Source organism: Gopherus flavomarginatus, chromosome 4 (assembly GCF_025201925.1).
Source record: "Gopherus flavomarginatus isolate rGopFla2 chromosome 4, rGopFla2.mat.asm, whole genome shotgun sequence".
Taxonomy (NCBI): domain Eukaryota; kingdom Metazoa; phylum Chordata; order Testudines; family Testudinidae; genus Gopherus; species Gopherus flavomarginatus.
In genome coordinates this window covers 28,563,010-28,581,638 of record NC_066620.1, presented here as the reverse complement: position 1 = coordinate 28,581,638, position 18,629 = coordinate 28,563,010, and the positions used below count along the sequence as shown (strand labels likewise).

The following is an 18,629-nucleotide window of genomic DNA, read 5'->3' as shown; positions in this document are numbered from 1 at the left end:
GGGGGGAGGGGCTGCTGGGCTCAGGATACCTGCCTACCTGTAACCATCCCCCTGGGGCTGAGTGGGAGGGAGAGATGCTCCCCACCCCCCCTGCACACCGGAGAGGGGGCTCACGCTGGCTCTGAGGCTGTGACTAAAACAAGGAGCTCGCTGCCTGCCCCCACTCGAACCGCCACTCCCTAGGCCCCTCCCAGAGCTGGGGAGGGAAGCCAGCACCCTGCCCCTGCTCGAGCGGCCGCACCCCACGCCCCTCTCAGAGCTGGGGAGGGAAGCCAGCACCCCGCCCCAGCAGGAACGGCCGCTCCCCAGTCCCCTGGCGGAGCTGGGGAGGGAACCCAGTGCCCCGCCCCTGCGGGAACAGCCGCTTCACATTCCCCTTGCAGACCTGGAGAGGGAAGGCAGCACCCCTCCCCCGCAGTTTGCACACAGGCCATGGCCATGGCCAGGAGCACAGCACAGAAGCTGCTCCAGCCCTGCAGCCTGCGGGGCAGCGTAGTGGAGCTGGGGGCAGCATGGAGCAGGCAGGGCCCAGGTGAGCGGGGGGCGGAGACATACGTGGGGCGGACACACTCCTGCCAGGAACTGCCTGGTTCACCCCTTGCCCGGGAGCTGCAGCAGGGGCCCGGATCATGGCTCGGCTGCAGAGCTCGGAGCCCAGGCTGGACCCAGGAGTGAGAGGATGGGGGAGCTGGGGGTGTAGCAGAGGTTGGAGCCGAGAATTGGTTGGAGATGGGGTTGTGCCACTTCCACTTGGCGGCAGGGGGGGCCCTCTGGCTTTTTTTTTTGCTCCACCCCCCGCATCCCAATATTTCATCTTTGACATCTGGTCACCCTAGCCTGATATGAAGGAGGATGTCTGGACCAAGGGGCCAGGGACTGGCCTTTGCTAGAGAAACCACTGTCAAGTTTTAGCCAATTAGGACAAGTCAGCAAATAAGAACAACTTCAGGTATCAGTAACTGCTACAGGTTGCAAATTCCTACATGCAGCAGTTTCTGGCACTACATCTGCACAGCTCTGCTCCCCGCTCTTCTCGGGCTCCTGCTCTCTCCTTAGCTCTGCCCCACTCTAGCCCAGGCAGTTCCAGCTCACATGGAGGATGGGACCCCCTGGCCTGGTGACTCTCTCATTACACTGCCTGGCCTGTCAGTGCCGCTAACTTGGAGCTTTGGCCTCTCCCCATTGTCCCTGGGGACTGTCAGTCTCAGGGTCCTGATTTCCCATTCATCCTTCCCCCTTCTATTGGTGCTGGGAACTAGCCAACCACCACCACCACCCGCCCACCCACACTAAGTTTTAGTAAAGGGCCAAGAGCCCCCTTACACAAGCCAGCCCCATGAGGGTCACCGATCTGCAGAGAAGGCAGCCTAAGCTGGTCCCATGGTGTAATGGGCAGCACTCAGGACTCTGAATCCTGTAATCTGAGTTCAAATCTCAGTGGGACCTTGTGTTGGCTTGTGGTCATAGGCGGCAGGTTATATAAATTTGCGATGCTCGGGCCCCAGGAATATTCAGGGCTGGGGGCCCTGCTCCAGCAATATTTGGAGTTGGGTCTCTTCCCCTGGGCCCTGGCAGCCCTCCTCCTGCCGCGGTGTGTCCCTGCCTGACAAAAAGCAGCATGGGCCTGTCTCCTGCCTGCTCCTGCTGCTGGAGTAGAGGGATTCTGGGCAGAACTGCTGCCCCAGAGTCCTAGTGCAGGCTGCCTTTAGCCTCTCCAACACCCCCAACCTTGAGCTCCCTCTGAACCCTGATACTCTGCCCCAGTCCTGAGCCCCCTCCTGCATCATGAATCCCTCATCCTCAGCCCTACACTCCCTCCTATCCCCAAACTCCTTCCCAGAGGGTGCACCCCTTCCCACCCCCAGAGCCTGCACCTCTCACCCCTTCCTACAACCCCACCCCCCTGCCCCAGCCTAGAGCCTGCACTCAGCACCCAAACTCCATCCTAAAGCCTGAACCCTGCACCGCTCCTGCACCCTAATCCCCAGCCCAGGATCTGTAGCCCAGACCTCCCCCCTAAATCCCCTCCCAGAGCCTTAGGCAGGTGGGGGTGGAGTTTGGGGGGCACAGTTGGGGGGCAGGTTTTGGGCACCACCAAAATTTCTACAAACTTGCCACCCATGCTTGTGGTAAAGCCCCAGAACTCAACTCCTCTGTCTCCAGCTGTGTAAGAGTGAATCTTTCTGCTCCTGCTGGGTGACTCACACCTCCTAGAGCCAGGTCTTTGGCTGGGATGGCCACAATGGGTTAGGGCTCTAAAACTTGCTACCCTGATAGTTGGGATTCTAGCTGCTTCACCTGATGTTCACAAGCTTGGCCCTTGTGCTTCCTACCACACTTTTCCTCTGGCCCACATGGCGCTTGAAGAAAGGAGTGACAGGGCTGGGATTAATAGTCAGGGCTTGGCAGGAGGGAGGAAGAGTCCCAGGCTGGAGCCCAACACACCTTCCCTCCTCTGGGCACCTAGAGCAGAGGCAGCCCAGCTCTGTCCGCTGGATACCTCAGCAGAGTAGGTGAGTTCATGTAAATACAGTCTGGTCCCAAAGCCTCCTCCCAACCCTGGTCATCAGTAGCTGCCAGGGGAGAGCTCATTCACACCTCGCTTACAAATCATCATTTGAAATTCTAAGGTTGGCCAACACTGCCCAAGCCAATGCACCGACATTGTCAGCAAACACAACAGCTGGGTGAGGAAACCCGGCTTTGTCCAGACTTTCCAAACCTATTTGACTTTCTCAGGTACAAGTAGTTTTCATACGTTGTATCTGCTTTTAAAGTGTGTGTTAACGTTTCAATTTCCATTCAAATTTGCAACCAATGACAACATTGGCAGCGCTGCATGTAACTACCTGACCACTGAGGGAGGGGGTGTTGGGGAAATTCAGGGAAGGGGGTGCACAGCCCCCTGACTAGGGGGCATATAGGGAATGCCCAGTTTCACTGAATTGAGTCTCCTACTGCAGCACCTCAGCAGGTTACATCAGAGAGGAGCTGCAGTGTCTAGGCAGTGGGATGCCTGTGCCTTTAAGAGCCCAGCCCTGGGAAGCCCATGCTGAGAGGTGCTGCCTGTGAGAGAGGAAATAAAAAAGCCCTCTGCTCCTTCCTCCCATGTTTGTGAACACTGGAGTCTCAGCCCACCGGGATAACTGTTACCCCTCTTCCCCTGCCTGTGCCAGGGTTTAACCCTCTGGCAGCGCCTCCCTCTGGGCTTAACTCCCGCTCCTCCCCCCCTCCCTGACTTTGCCCTTCAGTCCCTCTCCTAACTCTGCCTCCAGCTGCTTGACCCCCCGACTAGTCAATTTCCACCCCCTGCTTAGACCCTGGCCACTCCCTCCTCTGATTTGCCCCCCTTTGCCCCTTTTTAATCCCTGTAAAAAGCAGGGGGTGCTGGGTCCCATTCTCTGGAGGGAGGGCTGGGAGCCTGACCCCTGCCTGCCCAGTGCTCAAAGTGCTGCATAATCTTGTGGATGTTTGCTGAGTGCTGCAGGGTCACCCGAAGGGGGAGAGAGATGCAGTTAGGAGATGATGCAGCCAAAGGTGCCTCACCCAACACTGAGATGCAGCCATCTCTGGGGTGAGTTACAAAAGTCAGCAAATGAATTTGGAACAAGAAACACACTGAAAGGACCAAGGCAGCTGCAGGAGGTGGAGAAAACCAGTATCCCTGGATCCCTGCCCTGCCCTGCCCCTCCCCTAATCTAATCTAATCTAATCCCTAATCTCTACTCCCCTCCCACATCATCTATATTCATTTTCAATCTGCCTTAATTCACTATGCCTTGGAACCCACGTCCCTTGCCTAAAGAGATATATATAGATTCTGGTGATTCATGAAATCATGAACTGCTAAGTACCGTTCTACTGTCCTTGATTCATATCACCAGGATAACTACACTTTATTACTCCTGCCGTAATAACAAAGAGACTGGGGATCCCACGGCAGCTGAAATGACCATTTGGACAAGCACCCCCATCATGCAATGCGGGGTGGGTGTGACCATGCACATCAGCAACAAAAGGCCTTTACAACACATCATCAACAGATGTCAGGGTAGAGTTCATTCTGATTCTGCTTATATCCTCCCCCCAGCCAAGAATTGGTCGTCCTGATAAATCACACTCCCTATTATACCAGCTCATTGGTATTGAATGCTGAAGTCACAGCTAGCAAAAGTAGACACCCATCTGTGCCCTGTAGCATCCAGCTTAGCCGTTGTTAACACGTAAGTCAGTGGATTGTTCTCTGTCCACACCTGAAACTGAGCACCAGACAAGTAGTGTCGAAATTTCTCAGTAATGGCCCATTTCAAGGCCAAGAACTGCAGCTGGTGGATGGGATAGCAAGTTTCGCTATCAGACAGTCCTCAGCTGGCAAAGGCTACAGATTTACATTTGCCTTCCACTTCCTGGTAGGGGACTGCTCCCAGACCCTCCAAACTGGCATCAGCATGCAGGATAAATGGTTTGTTTGGGTCAGCGAGGACTAGGACTGGCACATGAATCAGGCAAACAATGATTTCCCATAAAGCACTGTCACTTCTCTCATCCCACCATGTCCCAAATGGAGAAGAGAGGAGCCCCTTCCCTGTCCCAGGCTAGGAACACCAGGCCTGTGGGGGGTAAGATGGTTATGATTCTGCCCAGGCCTGCCAGTGTGGCCGTTGTAGTGGGGAAGAGATGTCTCTAACCTAGTTCTTAAATGCTTTGGTAAGAGAGAGCAGGTGGAAGTTTTTTTTTCCCCTGCAGTTCAAACTTTTTACTCCCCCACCACTTTCTGCTCTAGCCTGATCTCTCTCTCTCTCTTCAATTCTCTTTTTTCTGATTGCATTCCAGAGCCCTCACAGCCCAATTCTCTGCACTAACCCTGAGTCCTCTACTGCATCTTGAACCTCTCATTCCAACCCCACCCCAGGGCCAGTACTCTCATCCCCCTGCACTCCAACTCTCTGTCCCATACACCCTGATGTAGGGTGCACTAATAATATTAATTTGGATAATTTGATGAAAATTTAATTTATTAGCTTACATTTTATTTAATTTGAGTTACAAAGTTACAGTTGCATTACTGCTATTCAGAAGATACATATGGCATTATATGCAACAAAAATTTGGTTAATATACTCACAGCCTTGCTTGATAACCTGGTAGTAAGAGACACAGGACCAGCCTTGCAGTTCAGGTTTCTCAATTCTTGAGTGAAAGATGCAGTGCTTCGAAAAAGCTAGTGTTACTTAGGGTTTACTTGAATATGTTAAACCTAAAATCAAAACCTAATAAACAAAGACTGAAAACTTAGGGAAACCAAACTTAGCCTAGTTCCCTTGAAACTGAAAGTTTCAGAACAAGTACAGCCTGCTGATAGTACACAGAGAGAGAGTGGAGGAAGTAAGTCACAATGATAGAGCAAAGTGCTCTAGCGAGGTGGGTTACCTCTTTTATAGGGCACAAGGGCTGGAAATCCTTCCTCCTATGCCCAAATTTCATTCCTCACCCACAAAACATTAGGGTATGTTTACTTCATAGGCTAGTATGTTTGTGTATGTTGATGACATGTACATATGTACAAAAGTTCCCTTGTGGTGTACCTGTTAAGTCTGTGGGTACAACAATGAAAAAAATCCCTATGCCATTCTCCATTGTCGATTGGTCTAGGTAAAGGTCTTAGACAGGCATGGGTACTTATCTATTTAAGTAACAAGATAAAGGTCAATTTTCCTCTCTGAGTAAATGTTCACAATATAGATATGCTCACTTTGCCTTAGCTTAACATACAGGATATGGCCTGTAGGTTCTCACAAGTCATGTGACCCAGTCCTCTAATCATTTTTATTGCCCTCTGCTGGACTCTCTCCAGTTTGTCCACATCCTTTCTCATGTGGGTCCCAATCCCAAAAGTACTCACATTGCACCCCAATGGCCCCAAAATGCTGGCTTTTAATATGTAAATACGGTGCTGCCATGGCCAAGTCACTCCCAAGCTCTCCAGTGGAGCCTGCTGGCAGAGAACAAGGTGAAAATTAGCCAGGATGTCACTCAGTCAATTCCCTGTGCTCCCCGCAGGTGGTATCAGAAAGCTCCAAGATGGCTCACTTCCCTTTCTCTCATCAGCTTCAGGCCCCAGGGTTACAAATGCACAAAACAGTTGGGCTTCTCCCCTGGGATCCCGGTGCAGAGCTGCTCTGAGGGGATGGACTTGCACACTTGGGATATTAGTGCAAAGATACAATTTGAATTTCTCTTAGAGAAATTGGAGGACAATTTATATTTGGTAAAAATCTTATTTAGTGAAAGGAAAGCTGCAGTGACAGCCTGGTTACTGGGGTGCAAGACACTTTCCTCCTGGGAGAAACAAGAAGTTAGAATTAAAAATTTACATTATTTGTTCCAATGTTGGCACAGGTTTAATTTTGTTTCTGTGTAGGTTTTTTTCAGGCTGTGACCATTTTGGTTTATTGGGTTGTTTTGTTTTTTTAGTTGGAATGGAGCTTTTTATTGACATTTGCTGGATTCGAATGGCTGACCTGCAACACCAGTTTTGACATAGTTCTGCATATTTTATACAGATTTGGCCAGTATTCACGGATTCTATTCCTTTATATAAGGTTTTAGTTGTCAGGCTTATTTATTTTATGTTATTTTATCATTCTGCTGTAACACACCTGTCATAAACAGATAGTTATGGGTTAATAGAACAGGAGTACTTCATGTCTCTTTTGCCTGTAAAGGATTAACAAGATCAGTGAGCCTGGCTGTCACCTGACCAGAGGACCAATCAGGGGACAGGATACTTTCAAATCTTGAGGGAGAGAAGTTTTTGTGTGTGCTGTTAGTGTTTGGTTGTCGTTCTCTCTGGGTTCTGAGAGTGACCAGATGTGCAGCCAGGTTTCTCTCCAATCTCCCTGATACAGGCTCTTATGTGCTCAGAATACTAAGTACTAGGTAGATAAGGCAAGTTAGGCTTATGTTTGTTTTCTTTATTTGCAAATGTGTATTTGGCTGGAAGGAGTTCAAATTTGTATTTTGCTGAAAGGATTTTAATTTCTACTTGTGTACATAGGCTGGGAGGGTATTCCCAGTGTCTATAGCTGAAAGACCCTGTAACATATTCCATCTTAAATTTACAAAGATACTTTTTACTGTTTTTCTTTCTTTAATTAAAAGCTTTTCTTGTTTAAGAACCTGATTGTTTTTTTATTCTGGTGTGAGACCCCAGGGGATAGGGTCTGGATCCACCAGGGAATTGGTGGGGAGAAAGGAGGGAAGGGGGGAGAGAAAGGTTAATAATCTCTCTGGGTTAGGATTACTTTCTCTCTCAGGGACAGTCTGGGAGGGGGAGAGAGAAGGAGGGGGGAAGGTGAATTTTCCTCTCTGTTTCAAGATTCAAGGAGTTTGAATCACAGCGATCTTCCAGGGTAACCTAGGCAGGGGAACCCTGGGAGAGGCAACGGTGGGGGAAAGGGTTTACTTTCCTTGTGTTAAGATCCAGAGGGTCTGGGGGGTCCGTGGGCAAGGTTTTGGGGGGACCAGAGTGTACCCGGCACTGAAATTCCTGGTTGGTGGCAGCGCTACAAGTTCTAAGCTGGTAATTAAGCTTAGAGGAATTCATGCTGGTACCCCATCTTTTGCACACTAAGGTTCAGAGAGGAGGGTTATACCATGACAACACCTTTTTGATAAAATGATGAAATTATTAATTTACAGCATTTGTTAGTTTATATTTTTAAATACAAAGTTTTTCTTAATGTTTGGGATTTAAATTAAGCATTGTTTTTTGTTTCAATTTTTCATTTAGATTTTGATTATTAATGGAATCTTTAAGAGAACTTTGGACTTACTATTAAAATTTGGCCAGATTTTGATTATTTACAGTAAACCCTGTTTACTATTTTAATAAAGGTTGTATTGCTGTAAACCCTGGACAGGGGATAGAGGAGATGAGCCTGGCCTTTAAGTGAGAAGGAGCAGAGGCATGGCCCTTATGAAAGGTGGGGCCAGGTGATGGGGGGCACAGCCCCCCAATTTTTTTTGTCTAGCCCACCTCAGTCCCCCACCAAACGAGAAGAGTCTGATGCCACCCCTGCTGGTCACTGGGTGTCACTGCTGCTCCATGGGAAACATACTCTGTGCATTACCCAGATTGGTGGGAAACACACTCTGTGCATTACCGTGACTGGTCCGTGTGTGTCACTGCTCTTAGAAGGCAGACACACGCTGTGCATTACGCCACCTGACCAGTGGGTGTCACTGCTGTATCAAGAGAAACACCTTCTGTGCATTACCCTAAATGACCACGAGGTGTCACTGCTGCTTCAAGGGAAACATACTATGTGTGTTACCCTGATTGGCCATTGGGTGTCACTGCTGCGCCAAGCAAAACACCTTCTGTGCATCACTCTGACTGCCCACTGGGGGTCACTGCTGCGCCAAGGGAGACATAAGAATGGCCAGACTGGTTCAGACGCAAAGTCCATCTAGCCCAGTATCCTCCTGTCTTCTGACAGTGGCCAGTGCCAGGTGCCCCAGAGGGAATGAACAGAGCAGGGAATCATCAAGTGATCCATCCCCTGTTGCCCATTCCCAGCTTCTGGCAAACAGAGGCTACAGGCACCATCCCTGCCCACCCTGGCTAATAGCCCTCGATGGATCTATCCACCATAAACTTATCTAGTTCTTTTTGAACCCTGTTATAGTTTTGGCCTTCACAACATCCTCTTGCAAGGAGTTCCACAGGTTAACTATGCAACTGCCCTGAGTTTACCCCCCCTCCTGTCCCCAGATTGTATATGGAAAAGAGGATGAGGATAAGGAGAGCCATGATGTGTCTGTCACTGGCTGGTGACTCAGTTTCCTCTAGGCAGCAGTGATGCAGGCTCCTTTGGTCAGTAGCCATGCAACTGTGTCTGGAGAAGGGGGAGTAGAGGCTCATGCTCCCCAGCCCCACGGCCCTCCCCCAGCAGCTGGGGAATCCAGGCCAAATTTAACCCTGGTAGCTGGGCTGGGATTAGCTTGGGCTGGGGTAGGGGTGGGGAAGAATTGGGAGGGAGACAGACACACCTGCTGTGAGGGAAGATCCTCCCATTCCCTGCCATCCCCCCTCACTCCTTGCAGCACGGCACCCCCTAGCATTTCTTTCTCTGTCATGGGAGCTGTCTGCTGCCTGCTTCTCCCTTAGCATCATCTCTCCCTATCCTGGGGCACCGTCATCTCTCGTCCTGTGCAAACAGGCAGGCCCCAGTGTGCCCCATGGCACTGCCCAGTAATTGTGGGGGCAGCTGTTGGATGGAGCCATATCAAAATATGAGGGTGGACAAGGCTGGGGACCAGGACTCCTGGGTTCTCCCCTCAAATGTGAGAGGGGAGTGGAGATTAGGGGGTAGAGTGGGGGAGGGACAGGGCTGGGATCCAGGGCTCCTGCTTTTTGTGGTTTTCTCCACCTCCTGCAGCAGCCTCAGTCCTTTCAGTGCATTTCTTGTTCCGAAGTCATTTGCTGACTTGTGTAACTCACCCCAGAGGTGGCTGCATCTCAGTATTGAGTGAGGCACCCTTGGCTGTATCACCTCCTAAGCGCGTCTCTCTCTCTCCCTGCAGGTGACCCTGCAGCACTCGGCAAACATCTGCAAGATCATGGGGCGCTTTGAGCACTGGGCAGGCATGGGCCAGGCACCCAGCTCCTGCCCCCCAAGAATGGGACCCAGCACCCCCTACTTTTTACAGGGATTAAAAGGGGCAAAGGGGGGCAAATCAGAGGAGAGGTTGGCCAGGGTTTGAGCGGGGGTTGGAAAATGACTGGTCGGGGGGTCAAGCAGCTGGAGGCAGAGTTAGGAGAGGGGCTGAAGGGCAAAGTCAGGGAGGGGGGAAGGAGCCGGAGTTAAGCCCAGGGGGAGGTGCTGCCAGAGGGTTAAATCCCAGCACAGGCAGGGGCAGAGGGGTAACAGTTATCCCGGTGGGCTGAGACTTCAGTGTTTGCAAACATGGGTGAGGGGAGCAGAGGGCTTTTTTATTTCCCCTCTCACAGGCAGCACCTCTTAGTATGGGCTTCCCAGGGCTGGACTCTTAAAAGCACAGGCATCCCACTGCCTAGACACTGCAGCTCCTCTCTGATGTAACCTACTGAGGTGCTGTGGTAGGAGACTCAATTCAGTGAAAATGGGCATTCCCTATACGCCCCCCAGCCAGGGAGCTGTGCACCCCCTTCCCTGAATTTCTCCAACACTCCCCCTCCCCAGTGGTCAGGTAGTTACATGCAGCGCTGCCAATGTTGTCATTGGTTTCAAATTTGAATGGAAATTGAAACATTAACACACACTTTAAAAGCAGATACAAACTATGAAAACTACTTGTACCTGAGAAAGTAAAATAGGTTTGGAAAGTCTGGACAAAGCCGGGTTTCCTCACCCAGCTGTTGTGTTTGCTGACAATGTCGGTGCATTGGCTTCCGCAGTGTTGGCCAACCTTAGAATTCCAAATGATGATTTGTAAGCGAGGTGTGAATGAGCTCTCCCCTGACAGCTAGTGATGACCAGGGTTGGGAGGAGGCTTTGGGACCAGACTGTATTTACATGAACTCACCTACTCTGCTGAGGTATCCTGCGGACAGAGCTGGGCTGCCTGTGCTCTAGGTGCCCGGAGGAGGGAAGGTGTGTGGGGCTCCAGCCTGGGATTCTTCCTCCCTCCTGCCAAGCCCTGACTATTAATCCCAGCTCTGTCACTCCTTTCTTCAAGCGCCATGTGGGCCAGAGGAAAAGTGTGGTAGGAAGCACAGGGGCCAAGCTTGTGGACATCAGGTGCAGCAGCAAGAACCCCTACCATCAGGGTAGCAAGTTCTAGAGCCCTAACCCATTGTGCCATCCCAGCCAAAGACCTGGCTCTAGGAGGTGTGAGTCACCCAGCAGGAGGGGAAATACTAGCTCTTATACAGCTGGAGACAGGGAAGTTAAGCACTGTGAGCTCCAGGGCTTTACCACAAGCCAGCACAAGGTCCCACTGAGATTTGAACTCCAATTAGAGGATTCAGAGTCCTGAGTGCTGCCCATTACACCATGGGACCAGCTTAGGCTGCTGTCTCTGCACATCAGTGACCCTCATGGGGTTGGCTTGTGTAAGGGGGCTCTTGGCCCTTTACTAAAACTTAGTGTGGGTGGGCGGGTGTGGGGGGGGTTGGTTCGCTAGTTCCCAGCACCAATAGAAGGGGGAAGGATCAATGGGAAATCAGGACCCTGAGACTGACAGTCCCCAGGCACAATGGGGAGAGACCAAAGCTGCAAGTTAGCTGCACTTACAGGCCAGGCAGTGTAATGAGGGAGTCACCAGGCCAGGGGGTCCCATTCTCCATGTGAGCTGGAACTGCCTGGGCGAGAGTGGGGCAGAGCTAAGGAGAGAGCAGGAGCCTGAGAAGAGCCGGGGAGCAGAGCTGTGGAGGTGTAGTGCCAGAAACTGCTCTCTGTAGGACATTGCAACCTGTAGCAGTTACTGATACCTGAGGTTGTTCTTATTTGCTAACTTTTCCTTATTGGCTAAAACTAGACAGTGGTTTCTCTAGCAAAGGCCAGTTCCTCGCCCCTTGGTCCAGACATCCCCCTTCATATCAGGCTAGGGTGACCAGATGTCAAAGATGAAATATCGGGACGCGGCGGGTGGAGCAAAAAAAAAAGCCAGAGGGCCCCCCCGCCGCCAAGCGGCAGTGGCACAGCCCCATCTCCAACCAACTCTCGGCTCCAACCCCCACTTATACCCCCAGCAACCCCATCACCTCACTCCTGGGCCCAGCCTGGGCTCCGATCTCTGCAGCCGAGCAGTGCTCCAGGTCCCTTCTGCAGCTCCTGGGCAAGGGGCAAACCAGGCAACCAGGCCTGGCCCCTCCCGGCAGGAATGTGTCTGCCCCACGTGTGTCTCTGCTCCCTGCCCATCTGGGTCCTGCCTGCTCAGCGCTGCCCCCAGTCCCACTGCACTGCCCACCAGGCTGCAGGGCTAGAGCAGCTTCTGTACTGCGCTCCGGGCCATGGCCATGGCCCGTGTGCACACCTGGGAGGGAGGAGGAATGCCGCATGCTTGGGGAAGAGTTGGGGCCAGGGCGAGGATTTGGGGAGGGATCCAATGGGGCAGTGATGGGGTGAGGCTGGGGGCAGGGCCAGGGCCGGTATTTGGAGAGGGATCCAATGGGGGATGGAGGGGGAGGAGTCGGGGTGCGGGGGGCAAGTGTCCCTCCGGACTCTGCTTGTGTGCTGGAGCAGAGGGCAAAATTATTTGTTTGTCCAGTGTCCCAACCAAACATAGGTTGGGACATGGGACAAACAAGAAAATATTGGGACAGTCCTGATAAAAACAGGACGTCTGGTCACCCTACATCAGGCTTCAAGTTGAGAATCATCTCCCATTCCTGCTCTGTGGGAGGGGAGACTTTTAAACACGCCCTCTGTGTGACTGCACATGGCTAAGCAAAGAGAACAAACCCCAAATCCCCCCTGTGCTTTGGGAGCCAGGTTTGTGGTGGGAATTCTGTAGTTCAGATGACTTCACACCTGGTCATTGTGATTCTTTACCAGTTTCTCTGGCATTGGGGAAGTTTTTCACTCCCAGCTGTGATGGCCGAGTGGTTAAGATGTGGAAGTTGAAATCCAATAGGGTTCTCCTGTGCAGGTGCAAATCCTGCTCCCAGTGAGGCCTGTGTTTTAGCCAGTCTATCACCTGGGCAACACCTCTGTACAACCCACTGAGACACTCTCAATTCTCTCCCCACCCCAAGTAAATCCTGTTCTGCTCCTTTCATAGAGATCCCAGGGACACCACCTCACACTGTGTCCCTGAGGGGTCAGGCAAACTCTCAGCACCTGATGCCTCTGCCACTCACCTGGTGCCCCATAGATCAGCCATAGCCCTGGTTCTGCTCCTCTCTCTAGCATGTGAAAGGAGTCACAATGAACAGAAGGTGTTTCCCTTGATACAGCAGTGACACCCAGTGGCCAGGTGGCGTAATGCACAGCATGTGTCTGCCTTCTAGGAGCAGTGACACCCACGGACCAGTCACCGTAATGCACAGAGTGTGTTTCCCACCAACCTGGGTAATGCACAGAGCATGTTTCTGTGAAAGTAGAGTGAATTATATTGTGAAAATAGAAAGGATTAAAGAAATGCTGTCTGTACCTTTAAGCAAAATTGTTGGAATGCTGCAATCCAGGAGTCAGGAATACAGACATTAACATAGAACAATTGCACCGTTCAAGGGCAATTGGTGAAGTATTAGCCTTAGATCGATAAGAGTTAGTAAGGAAGTAGGATATGCATGCTGTGCTCCAGGTGAATTTTACTGTTTTGCTTTCTTTGTCCCTTTGTCTAATTCCCGCTCTTTTACCTGTATAAATAAGATAGTTTGTGTCTTGCATGGTGCTCACATTATCTGGGTGTTATTAGCAGAGCGCTGTGCTAATAACAGAGAGTGGTCTGACAAACTGTGAGTCCTGAGTTTAACTCTGACAGGAGCAGCCGTTCCAGCAGGGTCGGGGTGCTGCCTTCCCTCCCCAGCTCTGTAAGGGGTCTGTGGGGCTGCTGCTCCCGCGGGGGCGTGCACTGCGTTCCCTCCCGAGATCTGCGAGGGAACTGGGGAGAGGCCATTCCAGCGGGGGCGGGGCGCTGGGTTCCCTCCCCAGCTCTTTGAGGGAAATGGGGAGCGGCCATTCCTGCAGGGGTGGGGCACTGCCTTCTCTCCCCACCTCTCCAAGGGGACTGGGGAGCCGCCGTTCCTGAGGGGCTGGGGCGCTAGGTTCCCTCCCCAGCTCTGCGAGGGGAATGGAGAGCGGCCGTTGCTGCGTGGGTGGGGAGCTGCCTTCCCTCCCCAGCTCCGCCAGGGGACTGAGGAATGGCCGTTCCTGTGAGGATGGGGCTCTGGGTTCCCTCCCCAGATCTGCGAGGGGACTGTGGGGCCGCCATTCCAGCAGTGGCGGGGAGCTGCTTTCCCTTCCCAGCTTTGCGAGGGGACTAGGGAACGGCTGTTCCTGCGGGGGCGGGGCGCTGCCTTTCCTTCCTACCTCTGCGAGGGGACTGGGAAGCGTCCGTTCCTGCGGGGGTGTGACGTTATTGATATAAACTCGGACCATATAGAACATGGTTTGCAACCAAGGTCCTTTAATGGCACCAAATCTTATGTAAAGGGGGTCATATAAGGTGTCTAAGACCAGGTTCTGGGTTGCTTGGTATGATTATGCTGTCTGTATGTCTGTATCATTATGTAGCTGAAGTTATGAATATTGGCTGTATACTGTCTATCTTTCAAACTTGTGCTGTGTTACTGGGAGAGATCTCAGACAAGTGGGTGTTAGCTCTGCTTAGCCTGCTTGATGGCCCATTAAGGACCATCAGCTACACAATTAACCCATTGAGAGGAGGCAGATACGCCTTGTGATTCAGCAGGGTGTGCAGAAACTGGCCCATGTGACTGCAAACTCCATTTTGCTGTAATTTTCCACAGTAAGAACAAAGAAGTGTTCTTACACCTGGAAAAGCCTATATAAGGCTGATGCCTCATCTCCATCTGGTCTTCCATCCTGCTTCTTACCTCTGGAGGGACTTTGCTACAAGCTGAAGCTCTACACAAGGGACTGATGACCCATCCCAGTGGGGGATGTTCTCCAGAGACTTGATTTAAACCTGCAGTTTACTCCATCACTGCTACAAGCCTAAACTAAGAACTTTGCCAATACTGTATGTAATTAATTCCATTTAACCAATTCTAGCTCTCATCTCTACCTTTTTCCTTTTATGAATAAACCTTTAGATTTTAGATTCTAAAGGACTGGCAACAGCGTGATTTGTGGGTAATATCTGATGTGTATATTGACCTGGGTCTGGGGCTTGCTCCTTTGGGATCGAGAGAACCTTTTTCTTTTACTGGGGTGTTGGTTTTCATAACCATTCATCCCCAGCACGGGCGGCACTGATGGTGATACTGGGAGACTGCAGTGTCTAAGGAAATTGCTTGTGTGACTTGTGGTTAGCCAGTGGGGTGAAACCGAAGTCATTTTTGTCTGGCTGGTTTGGTTTGCCTTAGAGGTAGGAAAACTCCAGCCTAGGGCTGTAACTGCCCTGTTTAAGCAATTGGTCCTGAACTGGCACTCTCATTTGGGTCCCTCCAGAACCGCATTGTCACAGGTGGGGCGCTGGGTTCCCTCCTCAGCTCTGCAAGGGCACTGGGGAGAGGCTGTTCCTGCGGGGGCTTGGAGCTGGGTTCTCTCCCCAGCTCTGCGAGGGGACTGTGGGGCCACCATTTCATCAGGAGTGGAGAGCTGTTTTCCCTCCCCAGCTCTGTGAGGGGACTGGGGAGCGGCCGTTCCTGCAGGGCTGGACACTGCCTTCTCACCCCAACTCTGCGAGGGGACTGAGCAGCGGGCGTTCCTGAGGGGGGAGGGGGTACTGGGTTCCCTCCCCGACTCTGCGAGGGGACTCTGGAGTGGCCGTTCCTGTGAGGGCGGGGTGCTGCCTCCCCTCCCCAGCTCTGCGAGGGGACTGGGGAGCAACCGTTCCTGCGGGGGTGGGGTGCTGGCTTCCCTTCCCAGCTCTGGGAGGGGCGTGAGGAATGATGGTTTGAGCAGGGGAGGGGCTTTGGCATCCCTCGTCATCTCTCAGATGAGCCTGGGGAGTGGCGGTTCCAGTGGGGTCAAGGCGCTGGCTTCCCCTGCAGCTCTGAAATAGGTCTGGGGAGTGGAGGTTTGAGCAGGGGAGGGGTGCTGGTTTCCCTCCTCAGCTCTGGGAGGGGACTGGAGAGTGGCCATTCGAGCGGGGGTGAAGCGCTGTGTTCCTGACCCAATTCTGGGATGGGACAGGAGAGAGGAAGTTCCAGTGGGGGCGGGGCGCTGGCTTCCCTTCCCAGCTCTGGGAGGGGCCTGGGGAGTGGTGGTTCCAGCGGGGGGGGGGGGGGGGCGCTGGCTTCCCTCCTGTCATAAACAGATGGTTAAGAGTTAATGTCTCTTTTACCTGTAAAGGGTTGAGAAGCTCAGTGAACCTGGCTGACACCTGACCAGAGGACCAATCGGGGGACAAGATACTTTCAAATCTTGGTTCAGGGAAGTCTTTGTTGTGCTGTTTATTTTGTTCTTTGTTCGCTCATGGGGCTAAGAGGGACCAGACGTGCAACCAGGTTTTCTCCAAGCTTTCTGAATCAATCTCTCATGTTTCAAAATAGTAAGTATAGCCAGGAAACATAGATTAGTGTTATGTTTGTTTTCTTAACTTGTAAATGTGTCTTTTGCTGGAAGGATTTTTACCTCTGTTTGCTGTAACTTTGAATCTCAGGCTAAGCGAGGCGGGGACGTCCCTCTGGGCTATATAAATCTGAATACCCTGTAAAACATTTTCCATCCTGATTTTACAGAGATAATTTTTACCTTTTCTTTCTTTAATTAAAAGCTTTCTTTTTTAAGAACATGATTGTTTTTTTCCTTGTTTAAAGACTCAAGGGGATTGGGTCTGAACGCACCAGAGATTGGTGGGGGGAAAAGGAGGAGGGGGAAGGTTAATTCCTCTTTGTTTTAAGATCCAAGGAGTTTGGATCAGTGTAGCCTCTCAGGGTAACCCAGGGAGGGGAAAGTCTGGGAGGAAAAAGAGGGGGGAGAAGGCTAATTTCTCCTTGTGTTCAGATCCAAGGGATTTGGGTCTTGGGTTCCCCAGGGAAGGTTTTGAGGGAACAGGAAGTGTGCCAAATACTATATTTTTGGCTGGTGGCAGCGTACCAAATTTAAGCTGGTAATTGAGATTAAAAGTGATCATGCAGGTCCCCACTTTTTGGATGCTAAAGTTCAAAGTGGGGAAAGAACCTTGATACCCCCCCCCAGAATGGACCTTGCCTGGGCGGACTCGCTGTGGGAAGCGCACGGAGGGTCAGAGGATGCTGAATGCTCCAAGGAGAGACCCAGGAGGTGAAGACGTGTGAGCTTCTTGCCCTAAAAACATCTGCTCCAAGGGAGAGGAGACTCCTCAAAGTGCTGACTGGCTTTGTGGGGAGCAGTTCCAGAGCATCGCCTGGGGACTCCATGACAACTGATGGCAGTGGCGGGATGTACTGCACCCCGTGAATGGCGCTGCTTGCAGTAAGTGACTGGGGAGCAGTAAAACAAAGGGGGGATAATGAGGACCATGTGTGCTGAAGGCTCAGAGAGGGACGGTTTCAGGGAGCGGTTAACCTCTGGGTGTGTGTGACCAGCAAGAAGGACTGTTGGAGTAACAGGGTCCCCCTGAGGACTGCAACCAGCAGTCTCAGGGGCGGAGGAGCTTGCCGCTCTGCCCTGGGAGAGAGGATTTTTGCAGTAGCAGGGTCCCCCTGGGGATTGCAGGAGCAGTTCCAGGGGCGGAGGAGGCTGCAGCTTGACCCTTGAAAAGAGGTGGTGACCACGTGAAGGGCTGGCACACCAGGGGTTCTTCCTGGAAACCATGGGGGAGCCAAGAGCACACAGGCCTGTCAGTCCAGAGCCACTTGGGAATGGTGAAGTGATGGCCTATCACCATCTCCTTGAGAAGGACATTGTGATCCTGTGCACAAAGAGAGGATTACGCACGGGGAAGTTCACCAAGGCACAGTTAATCATGAGTGGGAGGAGAAGGACACGTCTGAGGAGCAGATTCCTGACCCAGATGGGGCTACAAAAGGATCTGGGAGCAGCTGGAGCAGCTGGAGCAGCAGCCAGGCATCCCCGAGAGTCTGGTCCCCAAGCAGAAGATGGTTTTCACGATTGGGTTCCCCATCAGGGGATCGGAGACGTAAGGGATGGGAGCAGAGCCTGAGAGTGCGAGAGGATAGCAAGAGCAAAAGCCTGAGGAAAAGCTGCAGGAGAAGCAGCAGCAGCATGGACTGGGGATGGTGGAGCAGAGAGACATAGGGGGCTGCCCAAGGGTCAGTGGGGAAACACGCCCGGGCTGGCGAGACCCTGGGACCGAGAGAAATGTGATGGTGGAGCCGCAGATACTGAGGGGCTGTGGGACCTGGGTGACGGTCCCTTGGGTGAAGCCCTTCGTCCTGCATATGGCCTGGATCCCTGTGCAGACCCAGGAGGGGTCTGACTGGCTGGTAGTTGTGGTTCTCCAGGATATTGGCTGGGAGTGCCTGTTGGTGGGTGACTGTGTCTCTTTGGGAAAGGATCAAGGCCCTGCTCCTGTAACGATCGAGGATTTGAATTCAAATCCAGGGAATGAATTGGATAAGATGGAAATGGTCAATGAAAATGCAAATGACGTGGCTGGCAGGGGGGAGGGGCTGCTGGGCTCAGGATACCTGCCTACCTATAACCAGCCACCTGGGGCTCAGTGGGAGGGACAGATGCTCCCCACCCCCCCTGCACACCGGAGAGGGGGCTCACGCTGGCTCTGAGGCTGTGACCAAAGCAAGGAGCTCGCTGCCTGCCCCCACTGATCCGCCACTCCCTAGGCCCCTCCCAGAGCTGGGGAGGGAAACCAGCACCCCTCCTCCGCTGGAACCGCCTCTCCCTGGGCCCCTCCTAGAACTGGGGACGGAAGCCACCTCTCTCACAGGAACCTCTCCTTGCAACCTCTCCACATGGACTGTACCGCACTGAGGTCGGTCAGGTCCCTTTTTCTCCACAAGGATGGATCTCTCTGCAACTCGGCCTGGAACTCAGCAGCTGGGACAG

General features: G+C 52.3%; 1 non-coding gene across 1 annotated transcript; it reads left to right on the top strand.

Moving 5' to 3' along the window:
- The first annotated feature begins 1,374 nt into the window (after positions 1-1,374).
- TRNAQ-CUG (transfer RNA glutamine (anticodon CUG)) lies at positions 1,375-1,446 on the top strand. The gene has a single exon. It is a non-coding gene; the product is annotated as a tRNA-Gln (tRNA).
- The last annotated feature ends 17,183 nt before the right edge of the window (positions 1,447-18,629 follow it).